General features: G+C 37.6%; 1 protein-coding gene across 1 annotated transcript in view; it reads right to left on the bottom strand.

The window, feature by feature from the left end:
- LOC133549865 (leucine-rich repeat and fibronectin type-III domain-containing protein 2) overlaps window positions 1-16954 on the bottom strand; it is a 376256-nt gene that overhangs the window by 134140 nt on the left and 225162 nt on the right. Inside the window, exon 3 of the mRNA XM_061895720.1 lies at window positions 4878-5012. The gene's annotated coding sequence lies outside the window, so the exon portion shown is untranslated. The remainder of the gene's footprint in view (window positions 1-4877; window positions 5013-16954) is intronic.

Genomic DNA, 16954 nt, shown 5'->3' with positions numbered 1-16954 from the left:
AAAAAAAAAGGTGTTAAGAAATATTTCAATGACTAAAGCAAAATATGTATTGGACCAATATTCACATATTCTGTAGTGCTTGCTAGAGTTATTGTGTAGAAAAATGGGGAAATAATTACAAAAGTACACTTCATTCATGTTAGTGAATGAAGTTTAGTTAGAATAGTACACAATGTTGGATGTAGAGGACATACACATCTTTTTTTTATTAAATCCAAAATATTGAAATTCAATGATTTGGTGCATTTGCAAACAGATACATTTATGCACAATGCAAAATATAACCTGCTACCCCAGAATGTACAAAAAATATTCTCAACAAAACAGGAGAAATACAACCTTAGAGAAAAACTGTATGCTTGTACAACACTTAAGAACTTTAGCATATCTGTATGTGGAGTTGAATTATGGAATGGGTTGAATAAAGACATCAAACAATAGGGTGTGGGAAAAAATCGATTGGAATACGAATCGCGATTCTCACATTGTGCGATTCAGAATTGATTCAGATTTTTTAAAAATCTATTTTTTGTATTTATTTTTTTATCAATCCAACAAACCAACACACAGAAATACCATAACAATGCAATCCAATTCCAAAACCAAACCTGACCCAGCAACACTCAGAACTGCAATTAACAGAGCAATTGAGAGGAGACACAAACATGACAGAGAACAAACCAAAAGTAGTGAAACAAAAATGAATATTATCAACAACAGTATCAATATTAGTTATAATTTCAGCATAGCAGTGATTAAAAAAACCCTCATTGACATTATCATTAGACATTTATAAAAATACAAATAACAAGAACAATAGTGTCACAGTGGCTTACACTTGCATCACATCTCATAAGCTTGACAACACAGTGTGTCCGATGTTTTCACAAAGATAAAAAAAGGTCACATTTTTGGTTCCTTTAAGAGTTAAAACAAATTTACATTATTGCAATCAGTTGATAAATATTGTCCTTTACAATAAAAGCTTTTTTAAAAAAATATACTACTCTGCTAGCATGTCAGCAGACTGGGGTAGATCCTGCTGAAATCCTATGTATTGAATGAATACAGAATCGTTTTGAATCGGAAAATTATCGTTTTTGAATCGAGAATCGTGTTGAATCGAAAAAATCGATATATAATCGAATCGCGACCCCAAGAATTGATATTGAATCGAATAAATATCGCTTTTGAATCGATAATTGTGTTGAATCGAAAAAAAATCAATATTTAATCGAATCGTGACCCAAGAATCGATATTAAATCTAATCGTGGGACACCCAAATGTTCGCAGCCCTATCAAACTCAAAGTGTTTACAAAGTACAAAGAATAAGAATCATGATAAACCTCCTGAATTTATTGAAAATGAAATGTCATCCATCTCATAAATTATAAATGGGTCGTACTTGTATAGCGCTTTTCTACCTTCAAGGTACTCAAAGCGCTTTGACACTACTTCCACATTTACCCATTCACACACACAATCACACACTGATGGAGGGAGCTGCCATGCAAGGCGCTAACCAGCACCCATCAGGAGCAAGGGTGTCTTGCTCAGGACACAACGGACGTGACGAGGTTGGTATTAGGTGGGGATTGAACCAGGGACCCTCGAGTTGCACACGGCCACTCTACCACTGCGCAACGCCGTCCATAAAGCCAGTCATAACTGATTTAACTACCTATGAGAATAACTGATGTATTTAGAACACATATACAGTATTGAGTACAAATTAAAAACGTATGTGTTAGTAATTGCTATGAAAAGAAAAACGGATAGGATTAGAACAGCCTTGCTTCTTTCTACTCCTTTTTGGACATGTTGCAAAGAAAATATGTACACTATGTGATATATCATATGGATACTGTATACATGTTCGAAATACATTTCAACCAACATTCAAAACATTTCTATGTGATCCACATAACACAATAAAGAATCTTTGGTCAACATTTTGCATAGACTATGTCTTACAGACCATCTTCAAGCTGCTTTCTTTTCGTCTCTTTATCATGCGCCGTTTCGACAGCATCTTCTAGCTTTGATAAAAAATAAAAATTTAATAAAATTAAAAAATCGGTCTAAGCCTGGGCCTCTGGAGAGAGGCACTGTCAAATTTTGTGAAAAATGTAGTCCGAAAAATACAGTACATGGAAATACTTTGTCACATCCTGTGGAATTCTTAGAACTGGACTATGACTGCTGAAATGTTTACTTAAGGTTATCATACAGGCAGAACTGTGATTGCAGTTACAGTTGCATCTATTAAATCTTGACTCCAATGGATTTAATATTGAAGCACTGATTTATTTCAGGGCATTGTAAAAGTTGGGAACCAATGCGAAGGTATGATTGGATGACTTTACAGCCTTGACCTCAACTCCATCAAACACCTTTTTAGATTAACTAGAACATACATTGTGAGCAGCACCTTTCATCTAACATCAAATGTTCTTCTGGATGAATGAACACAAATTCCCGCAAACATTCGTCAAACTAACAAATCGTCAAGTCTCCTGTGTGGAGTGAAAGATGACTTGGAGAAGCCAAGACCTATTCTATACCTGTTTGTCTTTTATTGACTCAGCTCTTATAGGTCTAAAGGCTAGGCGGCGTTTGTCCACATAACCTATATCATCTTAAATTATTTCTCTCCGGTGTTGTTCAGGTCTGCACAAAATTTCCAAGTTTACACCTTGTTTACACTATTAATCTACAGCGAGGGGTTTTGGCTTGAGTATCTGGAAAGCAATCAAAATCTACATCCCTTCAACGCCCTGATAAAAAAAAACAAAAAAAAACATTGCATGCGTGCAACACCAAGCTGAGACTTTTAAACAAAATCAATCCAATTTCCCTGCCAGATTGCATTTTGTCTTTTTTTTCCACCAACTGTCTCACTCGTTGTAATCTATTTTTCTCCCTTGAGGTATGTCACTGACTTGCCAACGCCTACCTTAACCCCTTTTCTATTTTTCTTCCCCCACCCAAAAGTAAATTTGAAACAAGCAAGGATCATTTCAATGTCACGGCAGCTTTGTCCCCAGGATGAAAGGAGACAATAAGCTCTGCAGTGACGGCAGTAAATGGTGCCAATTTTCTCACAGAAAGGGTGATGGATAGAATGAGAAAGGGAAGAGAGAGTGTGGGGATACGGCTTAAAACCCTAATCCAACTTTGTAAATCAGAATGTGTTGGATTTTTAACCCACTTGGTGATTTGTATCACACAATCAGGCAACATGAAGGCACAATAGCTTTTAAGAGGATTAAGTTAAGAAAAAGTCAAATTTCAGTCAGCGGTGTCATTTTTTTTTTTTTTTTTTTTTGCAGATGAAAGAAGTACTGTATGTTTACCTAAAGAGAAATGTGACTATTCATGTATTTTACAAACCTGTACATGTTATATGATATATTATAGCAAATCCAAATCAGTTTTATAGCACACTGTGCAGATTCAATCAACTACAGTGAAACCCCAATTTATGAATCCTTCATTGTACACACTTTTTGATTTACGAACCACAGCCCAAATACAAATGTTTGCCTAATGTAGGTTTCATCCACCCATCATGTTCCTGGAGCGCAGACACTTTGTGCCCGGCAGCACATCCATTGTGGCTGATGGATCGGCGATGCTCAGTCCATCAGCTCAGTAATTATGTCAACATAGTGCTAGTTTGTGTGGTTTTTAAGTACTTTTCTAGCCTATTTAAAACATTGTGTTACTTTTGTTAGCGTAAATAGTCCAAAGAAAGACATGGACAAGCGGTGTGTGGTTTAAAATCTTCAGATGGTATCCACAGCGTTGTTGACACTGCACGTTCCGCTTTCAAAAAACATTACCCAACAAGGTAAAGTGGATTTAGTTTTTTTATTCCTACTCTTTGTAGCAACCTGGCTAAGTTAAATGTTAGAGTCGTGTGATCTCAAACAGAGTGCACCACAGGGCTGGTGACAATGTGCATCAGGTTGGAGGAGGGTAGTTCAACTTGTTGTTGTTGTTGTTGTTTTGACTTTGTTATTCATTTTTGTCGAAGCTGGAACATTTTCTAATCCATGCTTAAATTGTTTGTTATGGAAAACTGTGCTTTAATACACAAAGCTTTTCTATTTACAAACCCCTTTCAAGAACCAATTAAGTGTGGAAATTGAGGTTCCACTGATATACACAAACTGTATATCATGTTTGGCTTGGCAAATTCTTGCATCCAGCACACCTTACAACAGTGGTAATAAAAGATGCAACCTATGCTTAAAAGAGAAACTGTTTATTATATATCATCCAGATCTATCATCCCTCAACAAGCGCAGTGAAATCATTTCAACATGCCGCCACAGACGGAAACACCTCCTAGGTAACTTATGAGCCAATCACCACGCCCCTACGCCTGCCTGTACCCACCCACTCTGTGCCCTATATAAACCATTCTATGTGAATGCTGCCATTAAAATCTCCTGATGATTGAGGGAACCCCTCATGAAACAGTTCTGTAGAGACGAAGTAGTCTTGTACTTTTGTTGGAGCTAGAAACAATTATTCATGTTTACACTGATTATAATGGGCAATTGCTTTACTATAAAAACTTTTCGGTTTGCAAACCATGTTGAAGAACCAATTAAGTTCGTAAATTGAGGCTCCACAGTCACAAATCATCAATATATATATATATATATATATATATATATATTTTTTTTTTTTTTTAAATATTAAACAAAGTTAATAAAAAACTTCCTGAAATTCTTTTTTTCTGACCATTTGTGGGCATGTGTAAAAGCCAACCTGAAGTCGTGAGGCCCATACATAGGTACAAGCAAATGCTACACAGTAAACACCATGACTACATTTGACTATATTCATCCTGTTGGTACTCACAGTAATAAGAACGGTTGGTTGGTCCACTCAGGTGTCCAGACACATCTTGGTCATTTCAAAGTGGGAGGCAGATTTTAGTTCCTCTTCCTTGTAAAAGTCGTATTTGTGTCACATTTGTTGAGTCTTAGGGGTCACCTAAGAGAGAAGAAAGCCAGAGAAGATGTTTGTTACTTTTATGGTTGTGGTCTTAGTTTATTTGGAACATGTCTACCGTTACAATATGGAGCAGCACATACTTACAGTTTTACATTACAACATGTCTGAAAAGGAGGAGGAAGGTTGACCGTATTTCATGTGTTCTACTGAGTACCGATTCTTACTATGCAGTAACAGAAATGGCACTAGCTGAAGCACTGGCTATTCATATCAATGTTGCAACTTTCTATGCCAACAAATCAACCATGCCTGATTGAAAGTGAGTGTCTACTTTTGAAGCTAGCTCAATGCTAATTTAAATTGGATATGCCATATACATGCTACTGATTAGCATTGGCAATTTTGCATGGTGTTTTCAACCCCTCCAAATATGGTAAATCAAAACTACAACTAAAATGCATGTTACAATCAAACAGTGATGGGCAGTAACAAGCTACATGTAGCTAAGCTATGTAGCTTAACTACATTTTCCAGTAGCTTCACACCTCATTCACCAAGTAGCTTTTCCTGAAGCTTAGCTGGTTTTAAAACCATGTAGCTCAGTAGCTTACATCAAAGCTACAAGCTACACAAAGAGAAAATGGACCAGAATCCAGGCACCCAAAATAAAGAGAAAATACAATGACCTGGATAAATGAGAACATTCATACATACAAAAATCCATGATGATTAGTTGGTGTTAGTGTGATGAGTCACAATTGGCTAAAGTTAGGGCCAACATTACAGACTGGCCAATCAGATGCAAAATAAGGCAGGTCATCGAAACTAGCAAGCAAAATCATAACAGTCAAGCACTCATGTCACAGGACAACGTGGGAGTCGGAGACAGAGGGACGCTTCAAGTTGATGACTCAAAAAAAACAAAACGTACTTGAAAATGGCAGAAGGATTCAATCCCACAGATTACATTTTTCCTTTATTGATGAAAATGACATACAGAAAACGTGTCCTTGGCCATATTTAAACACATGTATGTGTTTAGCGAAAACAATGCCCAAAACCTGAGTTTTTAGTAGTTTACCGTGTAAACCAAAATCAAGACTGCTCTCTTCATCCAAGACGTCCGACACAAATTTAAGAACACACATTAAGGTGAGTTTATGAAAATTGTTACTGCTCATAACCATTACTAACTGTAACCGAAAACACACAATTCATTGTTTTTTTTGTTTTTTTGGTGAAAATATAGATAGATGCTGTTTTTTTACAGTAGGTAGAGAAAATGTATAACATTATAGGGATGGGCCAAAGAAAAGGCAAACTAAATAGAATACATATAGTGGGGAGCGGGGACCTCTAGAGGTAGGTGTAGGGTGTCCTTAGCTAAATGACAGAGAGTTAATAGTAATTGACCCTTATAATAGTAATGGACTCTCGGTTACATTAACATTGATATTATAAATGTGACCCAACCATCCATCCGTCCTCTTCCGCTTATTTGAGGTAGGGTCGCGGGGGCAACAGCCTAAGCAGAGAAGCCCGGACTTCCCTCAACCCAGCCATTTTGTTCAGCTCCTCCTAGGGTATACTGAGGTGTTCCCAGGCTAGCCTGCAGACATAGTCTCCCTAACGTGTCCTGGGTCTTTCCCGTGGCCACCCAGTAGCTTTGACGTAGCAAGCTACTTTTGACTTGTAGCTTGTAGTGTATCTTGCTGCAATTCTCTGGGGATAGCTTCCCCTGTAGTTTAGCGACATTTAATCAGGAGTAAGTTGTAGCTTAGCTTACTATAAATTCCAAGTAGTTTGCCTATCAGTGCAATCAAACAACTGATGTGTAAAATATACAATACTTACAGTATGAACAGTGCTCAACACAAGACAAGAGCGGCACAAAGTGGTGGGAAAAAATGTGCATATGGTACTGCGATATTTTTAAAATGTATTTAAAATGTCTTAATATCGAGGTATTGAAACATTATGTGTTGTGCAGATTGTAACTTAAGGGCGACAAGGGATGGATACCTTTTACATTTGAATCGATATAGTACCGATTGGTAGGTGTTGAAAATAGCCATGTCAAATTGCTAATGCTCATTAGTAGCATGTCTATGGAAAATCCAATATAAATTAGCATTAAGTTACTGCATTTTGAAAAATCGGAGGCTTACTTTTTTATCAGGCATACTTGCTTTATTGGCATTGGAAATTGCAATATTACATTGCATTACAACGCAGTCGCATTGGGTATGCTCTGATTTCTGCTTGAGTGTTTTTCCCACATTCAACAAAAGTATCAAAAATATGGCATCGTTGGATTTTACGTAAATCAATACCTGGTAGTACCGATGGAATTCGGTCAATGCCTAAAACTGTACCAAATTCGGTAAATATCCCTAAGGGTGACTTCCACATCTTGGCTGCCAAAATTGTGTCTGCAGTAAAAAAGGCAGTATACGAATTCAACAGTTTGGAAGTAGAGTGCTTTTTTTGGACATGGTTGTAAGACATTTGATCTGCTGTCCGTACAATATTTGGAATAAATGTAACTACATCATTTGACTCAGTTTGTCCAAATAAATATTACTGTACATACAGAATATACAACTTGTATTTTTAGCTGCATTTATCAGTGAACTATAGCGAATATTGCAATGAATCGTAATACATTGCTATATTACAATTAGTGTTGTCCCGATACGAGTATTTTGGTACTGGTACCAAAATGTATTTTGATAATTTTCAGTGCTTTTGGATACTTTACTAAATAAAGGAGACCACATAAATTTGCATTCTTGGCTTTGTTATACCAAAAAATCTGACGGTACAAAAAGTTTCTTGTTGCAAGTTTGTCCTTAAATAAAATAGTGAACATACAAGACAACTTGTCTTTTAGTAGTAAGTAAGCAAACAGAGGCTCCTAATTTAGTCTGTTGACATATGCAGTAACATATTGTGTCTTTTATCATTCTATTATTTTGTAAAAATGATTAAGGACAAGTGGTAGAAAATGAATTGTGATTCACATGTTCATTTACTGTTAATATCTGCTTACTTTCTAATCCAACATGTTTTATCTACACTTCTGTTAAAATAAAATAATCACTTATTCTTCTGTTTGGATGCTTTACATTAGTTTTGGTTGATACCACAAATTTGGGTGTCAATCTGATACCAAGTAGTTACAGGATCATACATTGGTCATATTCAAAGTCCTCATGTGTCCAGGGACATATTTCTTGAGTTTATAAACATAATATACATTTTAAAAAAATCGAACAAAGATTTTGTGATGCCAAAAAATATCGATGTAATCATAGTAGTATTGACTAGATACGCTCCTGTACTTGGTATATATACAGTGGATGTTAGGGGTGGATCCACCAATGCCGTTTGTTTACATTTTTATGCCGGTGAGCTACGGTGTGTAGTGAAGCATGTTTAGCTATTCCTCGTCCTGCAGGGATGAAACTTACCTTATTTGTCGCCATGGAGGCGAGGATTAGTGATCGAGAAGTAGAGATGCGCGGTTTGCGGTTTCATCCGCGGAGTCCGCAGATAAACCGCGGGTTGGGCGGGTGACATGACGAAAAAAATAGATTTTAATTCGATTCGGGCGGGTGGCGGTTGAACCATTCGGAAATATTTGATATACATGGTTCAGGGATCGGTATCCTTTACCATTCAAAGAGCCATTTAGGACCCGTGTCACAAACCGAAGAAGACAATAGGAGACGCAAACATTCTCTAGAATGACTGCTGGCAGCCACCCAGTTAATAAGTATTAGGGCGTGCTATGAAGCCATTGGCTTTGTCGCCTTCGACAACATGTACGATCTGTTTGTCAGTCCAGCAACATGTTGTGTGTGGCTTCCGCAGACACACGCACACAACTGCAAGGCATACTGGGTGACACAGAGTACACAAATGGTTGTGATATAAACAATTTTTACACTCTTAGTAATATGCGCCACACCAAGCAAGAATGGCAAACACATTTCGGGAGAACATCCTCACAGTAACAAAACATAAACGCGACACAACAAATACCCAGAATCCTTTGCATCCATGACATACCCTGACTATTTTATACACCACGCTAGCAGAGCGGAGCTTGTGACAATACAAGAGAGAGTAGGTGCGAAACTGATCACAAATGGAGGAAGAACAATAAATGCTCAAAGTAAAGAGCAGGGGGTCCATCATCTGGCGGTGGTTTGGCTTCAAGTGGGAAGATATTCAGCAGACAACAGCAATATGCAAAGTATGCAGCAGAAGTGTTACTACAAAAAGGCTGCAACACTAATATTTTTTTATTTCATTTAAAAAGTCACCTGTGAGAGAATGAAGAGTATTTAATAAATACAGTTTTGGTCAATTTACTTAGTTGTGATTTCCCTCTCTGCATTAAAGTTTAAAATGAGCATATATTAATGCAGTATGAAGAAGAATGTTTTAATGTAGACACATAGAATCATTATACTGCTGTGATTATATGCATCAAGTGTTCATTCAAGGCCAAGGCAAAATATCGTAATATATATCATATATCGCAAAATGGCATACAAATATTGCGATATTAATAAAAGCCAATATCGCCCAGCCCTACCGCAAAGTCCTTGCTAATACTCAGCCTGAGTGGCAGATTTAATTCAATACCAATGGGACAGATTTAAATGAATGCACAGTGGCAAATGAGAATCAAAAGTGGAAGAAAACATGATATAACAATTCTACAGCACAGTTATAATTATTAGCTCAGTAAATGAAAAAGTATGCTTTATTACACATGAACACACACAAAAATACGGAACATTAGTACCGTTGAGTACTGATACTGAATCCCAGGTGCAGGGAATTGTTACTATACCGGCTGAAAGGCCTACTGAAATTAGATTTTCTTATTGAAACGGGGATAGCAGGTCCATTCTATGTGTCATACTTGATCATTTTGCGATATTGCCATATTTTTGCTGAAAGGATTTAGTAGAGAACATCGACGATAAAGTTTGCAACTTTTGGTGCTGTTAAAAAAGCCTTGCCTTTACCGGAAGTCGCAGACGATGACGTCACAAGGGTGAGGGCTCCTCACGTCCTCACATTGTTTTTAATGGGAGCCTCCAGCAGCAAGAGCTATTCGGACCGAGAAAACGACAATTTCCCCATTAATTTGAGCGAGGATGAAAGACTAGTGGATGATGATATTGATAGCGAATGACTAGAAGAAAAAAAAAGGCGATTGCATTGGAACGGATTCAGATGTTTTTTAGACACATTTACTAGGGTAATTCTGGGAAATCCCTTATCTTTCTATTGTGTTGCTATAGTTTTAGTGAGATTAAATAGTACCTGATAGTCAAAGGGGCGTGTCCACGAGTGTCTTGAGGCCAGTGTCTGAGGGAAATCACGGCCGATACAAGGATGGCACAAACTCCACAGATCTCCGGTAAGAGGCGACTTTTTAACACAATTTTCTCACCGAAACCTGCCGATTGACAAGTGGTCAGGAACCATGTTCGCTTGACCGCTCGGATCCACTGTAAAACTTCACCTCCCGGAATTTTAAACAAGGAATCACCATGTGTTTGTGTGGCTAAAGGCTAAAGCTTCCCAACTCCATCTTTGTACTTTGACTTCTCCATTATTAATTGAACAAATTGGAAAAGATTCAGCAACACAGATGTCCGGAATACTGTTTAATTGCGCGATGAAAAGAGATGACTTTTAGCCGCAAATGGTGCTGCGCTAATATTTCCTGACAGTCTGTGACGTCACGTGCACGCGTCATCATTTCAACAATAAACTCCGCGAGAAATTTAAAATTGCAATTTAGTAAACTAAACCGGCCATATTGGCATGTGTTGCAATGTTAATATTTCATCATTGATATATAAACTATTAGACTGCGTGGTCGGTAGTAGTGGGTTTCAGTAGGCTTTTAAACGACAAAACTATCCCTCCCCTACTTTCACAACAGCTTTACCTGGGCTAAAAATGAATGGGTAATTAAAACTCACAGAAAAGGTGAGTAAACTTAATATTTGAAATATTAGTTGCTATTTTGAGTGTAGGACATTTTGTGCAGAATGCTATGCTGCCTGTTCGGAGAAGTGTGATTGAAGGATGCAAGAATGGCTCAGTTCATTTTATTAAAGAAGGTTAAGGTGACTGCCTCATTAAAATGTGTCCCCATGTCAGAATGCATGATCTCACAGAACACATTGCTGGTCAGGACCACTAATGGGCCCAGATAAAAGCACAAAGACACTGCAAAGATTCATTATGTTGACTTTGGTCAAAAAATTATTTTAGCAGAGCAAAACAAGGTGGGTGAACATTTGTTTTTCTCTCACCACAATAACTGCTTGCTTTCTGAATAATGCATCGTTCGGCTAAGAATAGGGCTCGAGTTAAACTCTATCTCTGCCAGACATTTGTCTCTGCCAAAACATGTAGTTGGGGTAAAATGCTAAAAACACAGAAATTTGTGCAGGGAGGAAATAATGACGAAGGGCGTGAAACATGACATTTAACTGTGTCAACCAATCAATCCATCAAACATTATTTATAAAGCGCTTTTCATACATAAAAGAAATGCAACTCAAAGTGCTCTACAAACTTGAAAACTATGACCCAGATATCCCATCATCACATACGCACGCACAGACACAACTACCAAACACAAACACACACACACATATGCAACTATATGAACAAATGAATGCATGACTGAGTACAGAGGAAATATGTGAGTAAACACTATCACAGGAGCCATCTGCACCAGGAGGTCATCAGACCATGGACACCAGGGCGCTGACACAAAGCGCCCCCACAAGCACGGTTGATAACCCCTGAAGCAGATGGCTCCCTCTGAGATATGCTGGAAAGTAAATATAATACAACCTATAAAATGAACCATGCGTAGAGATAAAGGATTAAATACAAGACGTATGAAAATAAAACAATAATAATAATAAATAAATAAAAAAGATCAAATAATATATATACATACATATACACACACAGCATACAGTAACTATATGATAAAAATATACAACTAAATGAAATATTGCATAACTAATAAAAAGTAAAGTATGAATGACTTCTATAAAATCTATAAAGCCTGCGTTTCTCTGTTAAACCCTGGCTTTTTCTCAGAATACCTTTTTTAAAAAAAGTCACTCATAATAAAGGGAGCTTGCTATCAGCTTTTAGCAGCTGCCCGCTAAATGCTTTTTTTTTTTTTTTTTCTGCCTTATTTTTATGTGACTTTACTAAATGGGTGTATTTAATGTTTTGCCGCAGCCAGACCAAAGCAGGGGTGGATAGAAAAAAGAAGAAAAAAAGGAGACAGAGGGCAAAATTGCCGGGACAAGAGGAGGATAAGACGGAGAGACAACAACAACAAAAACTACAAAACAAAATCAGCAAATATGATCCAGAAAATTATAGCAAAGAACCAATTACTGAAGTATATCGTAAAAACACAGAAAGGACAATGAACATTATTCCACTGCAAATGGAGCAGTACAAATACCAATAAAAATAACACAATTGATAATGAACAATAATAATAATTACCTTTATTTTCAACAATACAATTGCTTCAAATGTAAGAATATATAGATATAATAAATACTTGAATTACAAAAGAAAGATAAATGAAGGGGAAGAAAGACTAGCAGAATATAGTAACCTTATAGATTGTTTTGGTAAAAACAGGTAAAGCTTCTTCAGTGTGCTGTTTTTTACCCAGTGTGCCTATTTTAATGGACATCCAGCATTAGACATTCCTATCCATTACATCATATTCACATACATCATATATCTGTTGTCTGCCCTAAATGTCAAAATATATATATTGTGTTTATATCCCAACCACACAACCTCCCAAAAAAGAAAGAAACAGCAGAAAAACAAAATAGTATTTGCAAATACAGTACATCAATTAAATAAAGAACAAAGAAATAATAATACATTTTTAATAATAATAATCAGAAATAAAATACAATAATATAAACACACACACACACAAACATATATATATATATATATATATATATATATATATATATATATATATATATTAGGGGTGAAGCCAGAGGGGTTAGTGCGTCTGCCTCACAATACGAAGTTCCTGCAGTCCTGGGTTCAAATCCAGGCTCGGGATCTTTCTGTGTGGAGTTTGCATGTTCTCCCCGTGAATGCGTGGGTTCCCTCCGTGTACTCCGGCTTCCTCCCACCTCCAAAAACATGCACCTGGGGATAGGTTGATTGGCAACACTAAATTGGCCGTAGTGTGTGAATGTGAGTGTGAATGTTGTCTGTCTGTCTGTGTTGGCCCTGTGATGAGGTCGCGACTTCTCCAGGGTGTACCCTGCCTTCCGTCCGATTGTAGCTGAGATAGGCACCAGCGCCCCCCGCGACCCCTAAAAAGGGAATAAGCGGTAGAAAATGGATGGATGGATGGACATATTAGGGGTGTAACGGTACGTATATTTGTATTGAACCGTTTCGGTACGTGGGTTTCGGTTCAGTCTGGAGGTGTACTGAATGAGTACACATGCTAGCAGCGACCGGGCTAGGACAACATGTAAAAGCCAGAGCTGAAAGACCCTCCTGCCTCGTCAAGATCTCCCGTTTGGGAACACTTTGGCTGCGCGATACAACAATGGAGGACGGAGGTTTGCTGATATGGTTCAGCAGCTGATTCTGACAACACGTCAAACATGTGTTGCACCTTTCCTGCTTCCGGCTACCAGACCGCAGTCGAGGAGCGCAGGGGAGACACTCCTCCAGGGCTGATGTATTCTCGGGGGCAACAACCTTTACTCTACCCGGCAGTGGGTCTCCACAGCTCCGGACTCCAGGGTAAATGAAGAGTCCGGCGATTAGTCGCAAGTTGTGGCTTTATTGAGGTCTTGCACACAGCCAATCCAACAAAACACCAGCCACTCCCGCACTCACGCTACGCTCCCTCACCTCGCTCGCCCACACACTCACTGACGTCTCTCAACTAACATGCTATCAAATATTAAAGGACCACACAGACACATACGCTACTCTCACAACACATGCTAACCCATTTGTAGTGTCACCACCGCATTCAAGCAGCCTCTCCTCAGCGAGTCAGGCAGGGCTAAAGCAATAACACATGTTTTTAAAGCAGCAGATTTATGTCCATATTGCATTAAAAACTAGATTTTGACACACTTCTATGGTGGAAGAACAATGAGCCCATATACCTATCCTCTTACTGCCAAGGCATATATATATATATATATTAGGGGTGTGGGAAAAATTTGATCCGAATGAGAATCAAATCGAATATGATGTGAGATTCAGAATCTTTTCTCATTTTTAAAAAAATCGATTTATTTATTTATTTTTTTTAATCAATACAACAAAACACTACACAGCAATACCATAACAATGCAATCCAATTGCAAAACCAAACCTCACCCAGCAACACTCAGAACTGCAATAAACAAAGCAATTGAGAGGAGACACAAACACGACACAGAACAAACCAAAAGTAGATAGTTGTATTGTGATAATTTTGTTCGACCTTTTGACAAAATGAAGCCAGGTTTTTTTAAAAAAAACTATGTTTGCCTTACCTGCTTCGGATTTCCCCCGGTGGGTTACAATTATATGAGGGTAGATGGGTTTTACCTATATTGACTTTATATCCTGATAGTTGACCATACAGTTCAAATGAATGCATTCATTTAGGGAGTGAGTATGTTGGGTGCCTGAGGTAGAACAAAATGTTGTTCGCATTGCAGGCCAATTTATACTCTCTTCCTTTAATCATAATTCACTTAATATATTCATTTTGTCTGATAGACTGAGCTAATGGCTCCAGATATTATGCAAAGAGTAATCGTGACCATGCAGAACCCTGTCTGGAGCCCCTTTCTAGGGTAAAACTATTTGATAAGTATCCATGGACTTTAATCCTAGCAGTAGGGTTGGTATATAGTGCCTGTATAGTTTTAATTATTGTATCCTGAAAGCCGAATTTATATAGAACTCTGTAAAGAAAATTTTAATTGACCGAGTCAAAGGCCTTTTCAGCATCCACACTTATAACAATTGCTTCGATGTTTTTTCTTTGTATATGATCCATAACATGTAGTGTATTTCTTATATTGTCTTGTGTTTGGTGTTGATGTATAAAACCTGTTTGATCATTATGTATCAACAGCGGTAAGAAATCTTCTAATCGTTTAGCCATAATAGAAGTAAATTGTTTATAATCTACAGTGAGAACCAATATTGTAAGATCCACATTCAATTCTATCCTTGCCTTCTTTTGGTATAGCTGAGATAATTGCCTCCCTCCAACTAAATGGCGTTTGTGCCTTTTTTAAAACCCGATTCAATATGGGAAGTAAAACAGGCATTAATTATTTTTTTAATTCCTTATACCACTCTGCCGTGTAACCGTCTGACCCTGGCGATTTACTTAATTTAAGCCTACTAATTGCAACTTTTAATTCATTTTCAGTTATATCTGCAGACATTGTTTGGTTTTGTTTTATCCAGGAAGTTTAGGAAGCTGTTAATTTGGGTTTTGCTCCTACTAGGGACTTCGGAGTACAAAGTTTTATAAAAATGTTTACAGGCTTCCTGAATTTTGTTTGGTTTAGTGTATATCACTTTTTTTCTTAGATCCCTGATTATATGAATTTTGTTTTAGACACTTTCTTCTTGTTTCCAGGACAATATTTTCATAGCCTTAGAGCCACTTTCATATGTCTCTGTTTCAGAAACATTAGATTATTTTTTTTAATTTCTTGTGTGGCCAAACTGTTAATTTCATTCGTAATATTTCTTATTTCCCTAATGTATCCTGTACCAAATCTAGTGTGTGTCTTCTTTCTAATCCTTTTAGTTTTTTTTTTAAGTCATCTGATTTTGTATTCTCATTATTTTCTTAAATGGAGCTATTGCTATAATTTTCCGTCTTAAAACCGCCTTTGGGGTGTCCAATAACATAGGAGGCGAAACCTCGCCTGTGTCATTGAACTCCAAGAAGAGACTAATTTCAGATTTAATTTGTGTCTTAAAGAATAGGTCAATCAGCAGACTTGAATTTAGTTTCCAAGTGTTATTATATATTTCTTTTCTCTGCTCCGCACTGTCTTTATACAAGAATAGATTTTTTTTGTAACATTTGGGAAGGATAAAGATAAAATATGTATCTGTGAAATTGGGACGATAGATCTAAGTGACTATGCACCTATATACCTATCTATTGACTTTAATCAGAGGGCAAAAAATTAATACATGGAAACAAAATTCAAGTCCCCTCGCCTTTCTCTCCCTGACAGACCCCAGGTTCTACAGCCAGGTTACAAGACTAGATCCCTGCTATTCCTGCACCCTATGATTATCTGGCGATACAATGACACGCTCACTATCTGTTGCTGCATTTAGCTACCATCTTTCTCCGTCCATTCCCTGTCCCCCCCGTGAATGATAATGTGACCGATGCTATCTTATACCTCTCTTTTCTCTCTTTGCTCCTTTGAAACATTATGTTGTTTGGTGGCTTCACAAACAAAACTGCGTTACAACTTAAACAAAATGAGTGTACAGTACGGAAGGGATTCATTTGAGCAAATATCTGGGTGCCTCTTGCGTGATAGGAAGAAGGGGGGTGGTTATTCATAGTGCAATGCAGTCTGCTGAAAATGATGGAAAGTGCCACTATACACAGCAACTGACACTATGGCCACAAAACACATTTTAAGACATTCGACATGGTCAGAGTGTCCCCATACACACACACTCACGATTTGTCACATTTCATGTGTCAGGTAAACCGCAACGGATGGGGCCATATGAATCACTTCCTACTGGTCAAAGTTGGCATTGCCACAAAACACATTTTAATACATCCAACACTCATCTGCTAAAGCAGATGGTGCCCCCCCACCCCCAACACACACACACACGATTTGTCACGTTTCATG

Source organism: Nerophis ophidion, linkage group LG03 (assembly GCF_033978795.1).
Source record: "Nerophis ophidion isolate RoL-2023_Sa linkage group LG03, RoL_Noph_v1.0, whole genome shotgun sequence".
Taxonomy (NCBI): domain Eukaryota; kingdom Metazoa; phylum Chordata; class Actinopteri; order Syngnathiformes; family Syngnathidae; genus Nerophis; species Nerophis ophidion.
Note: the sequence above shows the minus strand (reverse complement) of the source record. Positions and strands in the feature narration are given on the sequence as shown.